The 7,946-nt window shown below is 35.6% G+C and overlaps 1 protein-coding gene across 1 annotated transcript in view; it reads left to right on the top strand.

The window, feature by feature from the left end:
- The first annotated feature begins 202 nt into the window (after window positions 1-202).
- The window catches only part of alg2 (ALG2 alpha-1,3/1,6-mannosyltransferase), an 83,274-nt gene continuing 75,530 nt past the window's right edge, over window positions 203-7,946 (top strand). The window contains exon 1 of the mRNA XM_077213799.1: window positions 203-292. The gene's annotated coding sequence lies outside the window, so the exon portion shown is untranslated. The remainder of the gene's footprint in view (window positions 293-7,946) is intronic.

The following is a 7,946-nucleotide window of genomic DNA, read 5'->3' as shown; positions in this document are numbered from 1 at the left end:
AGTGAGTAGCCTAAATAATGACTGAATTTTATTTTTTTTAGTCAACTATCCCTTTAATCGTGGAAACTAGTATGCTGTGAACTCTATTTTGCTCAATTGTTAAAGAATAATTCATGATTTCACGTGTTCATGTAATCTTTGAATTGAACAGGAAATAAATGTATTTGAGTTGGTGGAGGGCTTCAAGACTTAGGCCTAACCCGAAACCTGTCTGGGACTGGGTTAGAGAAAAACCTGCAGAGAAGGTGGAGTTGGGCTGGTGCGGATGCCGGAACACAGTCTCAGGACTGAGGTTAGTGGTGGTTTATGCGTCCTCCAATGCTGATTGGCTGGATTAAATGAACATGTTCCTCATGAACTTGTTTTATGAACTCCTTTTTTAATGACAGTGGGGTTGTTTGTGCTAAAACTAAGCATGAATGGAACAGTTTAAAGCAGAATTAAGCTGCTTTTGCTAGTTTAAGTTTGGTATAGTAACATTAAACCTTTTAATGACATATGTTTATGAACTGAAAAACATAAAGGTGCCAAAAATGCCATTCTGTAATGTCTTTAATGTTGTAATCAGGTCATTCCTACTGTTTGTTGTATATTATGTCCCCATGAAACCATTGGCGGTGTTGTTACATTTGTTTCTATTTGCCTTTTAAAATCTTAAAGGCCCCCTGAAGTTTTTTAGCTCTTAGTATGAATATGTTAGCCTTAAGGTTATGAATTAGCTGGTGTGTTCAATGACAAAATTTGCATTTAGGAGATATAAGCATTCAAAACTTAGAATTTCTCACTTCCACTAAAATGGATTCACAGATTTTTACGACATCACTGCAAACTGTCCAATTAAAATCGAATCAGATCACATCTCCTGTCCAATCAAATGCTCTCTAGAATCTAAAGCTTAATGCTATAAATACCACCTGGCCAAAGCGACCGGCGTTGACACATCATGGAGCAATATAAGTTGAAGATGTGTGTTCGGTTGCTCAAACGTTTGAGTTTTATTCCGTTTTAATTAAACTGTACATTGGTTAAGAATGAAATGGCTAGAATTTATTCACACCTCTGCAATTGAATCCAACGTATCATCAGAGTTTGGATTTGCTTCCATGGTGCTGTCAAGTACGAATTGCAGTCGGTGAGGTAAACTTATAAACAGGTAAACTGAGGTCATAAAGCTGTGCATTCTAAGGCACTTCAGTGGGCCTTTAAGCATATAAAATCACATGACTTGCTAGAAGTAACATCATTTTTTTGTTTGGAAAGCGGATACAAGAAAAAATATAAACTTTTCTCTTTTTTCCTCATTTTGGAAGACTTATCTACTAGCGTAAAACATATCATGTCCACTCGGTTGTGACAATTAATACTGGCTATGAACAATTTTTTTTTATTATAGATTTTATATCTATTTATATCCATTTATTTCCATTGAAATTCGTAATTTAACAGGATTTTCACAGTGCATGAAGCATGTGGGTGTATGCGTGCATCTTATCCTCTTACCACTCCTCAGTATTTGTGTTGCCCTCACTGTGTGGGGTGTCAGAACAATTGTACAGGAATTCCGACTGATAGTTCTGCAGGTGTTCAGAGGTTAAGTATGCAGACTGCTTTTGTTGTGAGCATACCATTGAGTCAGAAAGATAAATAAATGTACTGAAAGTCATGATTCATGCATATGACGACTAATTATTGATCAGTGTTGATCATACATATTTTGTAGTGTAATGTCATTGTGTTTATATTCATCATAACCTCAAAAATTTAACACAAAACAAATTTAATCTGCTAACAACACAGATATATTAATATATTATTGAATATTAAAAAGATAGTCCTATCAGAGTTTAATATATATACTATATATATATATATACTGTATATATATATACTGTATATATATATATATATATATATATATATATATATATATATATATATATATATATATATATATGCCATTAATTAGAAAACTCATTAAACATTAAACAAATGTTTTGGTCTGACATACCAAACTTATGAATGAGGCATTCCCAGTGAGTAAGAAATGGAGAGTTGATGTGCTATTTTAAAGTCTTTGCTGTATATTGTATTTTGCATGTGAGCCTATGAAGTGATACCCATGTGCAAACCTCTTGGAATGCATGCATAGTAGTTTTCTTTGTGTGCATCTTTGTTTTGAACTTTTCAGGGGAGCAGACCATGAAATGCCTGTTGTCCGTTGGCCAGGGGAATGAGTTCCTGAAAGACAAGGCAGGCAAGCTTTAGTTTAAGAAGAGAGAGTGTGTGTATAGAAAAAGAGATGTAGTCTCTCTTAACATAACAATTCTTTGTATAATGTTACCATATAGCGCACCTCATAGAGACTCATGAAACACCACACACAGAGAAATGGATTACTTGGTGTATGTTGCAAGGGTTAGTTTAAAATGTCAGTGCGTTGGTGTTGTTTATTGCCTTTATTAATGGGGATTGACATTCATTTAAACACTATGAGTAATGACACATTTACTGCATTTGATTAATTTGGTGAAAACATTTCCTTGTTCTCACAACTTAATAGTTCATCAGTTATTTGTAATTTTGAACGTATTTGAAATGTAGGGCCTCTTTCCCCAAATATTTTCAACAAAAAATGCTTATTTACAACGATTTGGACCTGCTTAAATTTTTGTTGAAGGAAAGTGTTGAAGCAATCATTGCATTTAAAAAGACTGGAATACATTTATTTATTTTAATTATTAAACCACTAAAAGATCTTATTATATTTCATTTGGACTCATGAGGAGGATTTGAATTTGCATAATAAAATGTTTAATCAATTAATCTGTGTTTGCTTGGCATTGAAAGCAGATTTATAAAATGTATAATTCCAATTCTAAATTCTTATAGGATTGTGAAAGTTGTGACTTAATTAAACTTTTTAGAAAGTTCTATATTAATGCACCAAGTTGTTTTATGACTTGGCAACCACAAATAAATGTAACTCTTTATTAGACTCTGGTCTCTTTTATAATGGGCTTGCCAGATGTATAAAAGCTTTGTATCCGCTTCACTCCATAGCTAAGGACACTCCTTCCCGGTGGTATAATCACAGTGACACTTGGCCTTCGTGACTTGAATTTGACATATTTTAGGGCCTGAGAGTTGTTCATGTAGCCTGCACTCCTCCTCTCAAGATGCAACCCATTTCTGTACCCATCTGGGATGCAGAATTGCACCATTTATGTCAATGTTTGGAATAGCGTACTTTCCGACAGCCACATTTTCACCTTTGGGAATGTAAGGATACATGCAGTACTTAAAGTCCATGAAATCAAGGAGAAAACTTGTCTCATGTCTTCTGACCTTCAGTCATAGTCGTGAATCAGCATAGCGGCATCTTGACCTTTAAATCTGGGGTCACTCACAATGATACATTTACACTCACAAAGAGCGTATTACTCACCGTTTTGGTGAAAGTTGTGAGAATAGTTTCAATGATGATAAAATGCAATCTCACATTCATACATTGTGTGGGTTTTGAAGAACTACCTGTCATTGCCATTGTGAATTTCCCATCAATTGTGGAAAAATCTGCTCCCCCTCCATTTTTAACCAATAAGGTCCAGACAGTTTTCGTCATATTCCGGAATCACTCTCTCTAGCTGGGTTTCACACCAAACCGGTGCCACACCCTCTTTCTGACACACACGATGCCAAGAAATGTGTATGTGTGGGACGTTCCTTTTAACTAAGGCATTACCTGCATAACAGTTGCCTGTTTTATGTAACCTCATTCACAGGATTTCAGATGGGGTGAAGGGATACACAGGTTAAACAACCATGAAATAACCTTTAATTATTTTGATCTGAAACTTGGAAAAGCGTGTCTCAAGCGATCTTGAAAGCGTTCTGAACAAATGTCTGTGTTTGCCTTGAGACTTTATAAAGAGTTGAAGCTTTAGCTCTGATACATTGTCTGCCACACACACACACATTCTGTTAAACCCACACAAACGTACTGAGGTTGTGACATACTAGCATTTAGGTAAACAGCAAATACTTTCATCCTTTTAGTTTACCAAATGACTCAAAAGGTCAAGATCATGTTCAGACAGGGATTCCCCAAACCCTTTAAAACAGCCTCACTGAAAGTCATTGGATGTATTTAAAAAAAAAAGTACAATGATGTAGATACATAAAACTATCTATCTATAAAAAACTATTTCTATAAAATAGAGGCATCAAGGTTGACATAAATGGGCCCAAAGTATGATATTTTTTGTTAGGTCACAAAATGATTTCAATCAATGTCACCTAGATATACTATAACCTATATAACAATGCGAGAATTATGAACAATATAATGCAATTTGGTCTTTAAATTAGTTTGAATCAAAACTTTTTTTTAATTTTTTATAATTGAATCTACATTTCATTGTTTGCTATTTTGAATAGGGTGTGATGTGCCCTGTTTTCAAGCATTTTGGATCTGAAAGATTCATATCAGATTGTCTTCTCATATCATTGAAAATGTCAGTTAGATATACTAGTCTGACCTTAGTAGAAAGTGGGCGATGAGGTGACCTTTGAACTTTTGAAACATTCTGACATGATTTTTACTCAAGCTTTAAATTGTTTAATGTGTGGTTTGTGCACTTTTGTACATAGTGTATAAATGAGTGCAAGATAGTGTTGAAGTGAATGAGATGAGAAACTAAGAATTAAATGTCCTGAACTTTATTCATATGTCTTATCTTGTATTTGTCTCTCTGTGCTGGGAATTGAAATATTCTCAAGAATATTTTAACTCTATAATTATGTTTACAAATGTTCAAAAACAACTTTCCTTAGATCAGTCCTTTGGTGTCTGTGATTGGATTTATGATATTTATTTTACTTTATTTACTTTTTTATATTTGAATTGATCTATTTAAATCTTTCTTTCTTTTAATATTTAAATAAAAGACATAGATATTTTTTTTATCTTTTTTATAAATTTAAGTAATATACTAAGCTATATGATGAACAAAAATATTATGAAACAATAGAGTTAAAGTAAAGAGAATTTGTGACTATAATACAAAAAAAAACTATTCATTTTTTTAAAAGTCATAATTCATTTTCCACTACCCATTTTCTGTGTGTCTAATGATGTCAGAATTATGTAACTAGATTATTCTCAAGCAAGCCCTAGCATGTTACAGATCACACAGTAGCATTTTGACTTAATGGTGGCAAGTTACCTCTGCAACATGGCTACAAAGTGTGCCTGTTTTGTGTAATATTTCTTATGGTTGCATTTATAGGCCTGTTGAGTGAATGTATGGGGGTGTGTGTTTGTATGTTTCTAAGAGGATATGATTCAGATGTGCTGGTTTTAGAGTAGAAAGGGGATGGTCTTATCTAAATGTTTGGACAGAGACGTTTTTGTATAATAAATAATCACATTAAGCATCACTCTGCCATGTCGCTTCCCCCCCACCATGGCTGCTTTCTCTCCTGATTTTACAGGGCCAATAAAAGTAGGTCAAGACCAGGTCAATACACCTGATGTCACCTGACATTCTGCTCTGCATGTTTAATGAATTTATGTCACCTCAGATTGAACTGCAGTTTTATTAAGTAGGTACAATCACAATCTGGCGTTAATATGACAATCAGTTGTATGGCCCACAGTTTGGTAGTTCATAACTGCATACAAGACTACTTAACATCAGTGATGGGTTTTGTGGGAAGATACACACACACACACACACACACACTATACTTCTTCTGTCTTGTGATTGCTTGAGGTTTTGGAAAGCAATAGGGCTTTCTATGTCAAGAAGGAAGTTCATTAGCTTATCGCCCTCTTGATCTCTAATACAAAACTAAGTATTATTTGAAAACACTTCCAAACACAAAAAGTCTTTCATACTCAGGTAAAAGGGATTAAAAAAAAAAATTTGATCATATCTATCTGATGTTTCCTGTGTTTAGTGATACGATGGTTTCTTCTGTGCTAGATCAGTGGAGAGCTGAACGGCCGCCAAGTGTGCAGTACAGTGGTTAAGTGTGAATCGAACTGATCTTCACTCTAAAGTGAGAGGGACTTCCCCATTTGACTCCATTACAACACTGAATACTTATTCAAAGCACTTAGCTAAGTAATACATGTGAAATGAGGGCAAACTACATGTTGTTTAATGAAATATTGTGCATTAACATCCCTGTAGCTCAAAAGTAGCGCATGGCTACTATTTTAGATTCCCATTAAATTATAAAATGTATCCATTTATGTCAAAATAAGGCACTTATAATTGCTTATAAGGATATAATTGCTTTTTTAATGTAAAAAGGAGATTTGTGGAGCTATTGTGCACATGGGACATTGAGTCCAACCCCTTTCCTCCACTTTTCTGTCAGATATTCACTATCCTCTATAATAAAGAAAAAAAAGCTAATAAATAATAATAAAAGAACTTGCAGCTAGTAGTGACACATTTACTGCTCACTCTTGCTCTTTGAATTTTTTTATTGGGACAATTTTTATTTGAGCTTGAGCATCATCCACCTTGTATTGAATTGATTAAGGGTCATGAGTGTCACCCGTGTTTTGGCTATACTTTTTTTGACTGTTTATGCACTATAAAGTGTTCCCTTTTCTTTTAACAGAGGCACACTCACTAATGTGCATGTAAAGAATCTATTGTTGGCGTACTTCTAGTTACAGCCAGACTGACGTGTTTAGTCCTTGAAGGTGTTTGAGGCCAGACGCAGGGTCAAACTCATCTCTTATTGCCTGAGATTCAGCAGCCTGCAGTCTGATTGGATCCTTGGCACACAACCCTCAGGCCTGATTGGCTGAGAGGACAAATCATATCACCTGTCCTGTGGTCAGCCCATGAATACGTGCCCATGGTGGCGTCCTATAGAGCACTGACTGAGGTGTTAAACTATAACCATAGATGTTAATATCATCAAACCCAGCTTATCTAAATTATAGATAAGGTAGGCTTGACGAAATTTACGTCATATCTTTTTGAAGTCTTTTCATTTAAGAGTAACTCTCACACGCAACACACACACACACACACACACACACACACACACACACACACACACACACACACACACACACACACACACACACACACACACACACACACACACACACACATACTAACCTGGGTGCTCTGATACCCGCACAGACAGGAAGTTTGAAACAATGATGCTTTTGTCTGTGATTTGGCTCCAGTGGTTTAGAACACGGTATAAGAGAGCTAAGAGCTGCTCTATCTCGCATGAGCACCTTTATCAACACTCCTTCACTTTCACTCCATCCTTACTCCTTTTTTTCTTGTATTCCCCTGCAGACTTAATCTGATTTCCATTGACTGAAAACGTATGGCTTTCTATTGAACTACCTATAACCCTACAACAGTCAGTCTGCACTCTATTTTTCTCTTTTAAATCCTTTTAATCCTTGCCTTTAATTTGTATTCATGCTCAAGCTTAAACTTCTGATTTTCTGGGATAAAAAGTGGTTTCATTAAGAATGAATTGATGAATCATCAATAATTTGAACAAAATGAGAGTGAAGAGAGAAGTACCCGCAGACTGTTTTGTTAATGTAGACGCTGCTGGCCAGTCACTGTGGTCAGGGTCATGTTTGATTGGCGGCTGATGAATGAATTCAACACAGTGGGCCAGTCGAGTGTGCAGCCCATGGGTGGTTAAAGTTACAGGTAGTAGCGTCACATACTGGGCTAAACGGTCGAAGAAAATCTGTCTCCATATAGGTGGTTGGGGGCATAGCTAAAGGGCAGACACAGTGCAGAGGACAAAGTCACGCCTTACAGCTCTGCCGTTCAGGCTAGAATGCATAAATTAAAGAATTAAAGATTTTGATGACTCAAGAGTGAAACACTGTAGGCTTTACCTTTATGGTTTAACTAACATTTACTTTTCTATTCAGTGGCATC

The sequence above is a fragment of the Siphateles boraxobius genome, unplaced genomic scaffold, assembly GCF_051911475.1.
Source record: "Siphateles boraxobius isolate OS27281-9 unplaced genomic scaffold, OSU_SipBor_1 12, whole genome shotgun sequence".
NCBI lineage: Eukaryota > Metazoa > Chordata > Actinopteri > Cypriniformes > Leuciscidae > Siphateles > Siphateles boraxobius.
Note: the sequence above shows the minus strand (reverse complement) of the source record. Positions and strands in the feature narration are given on the sequence as shown.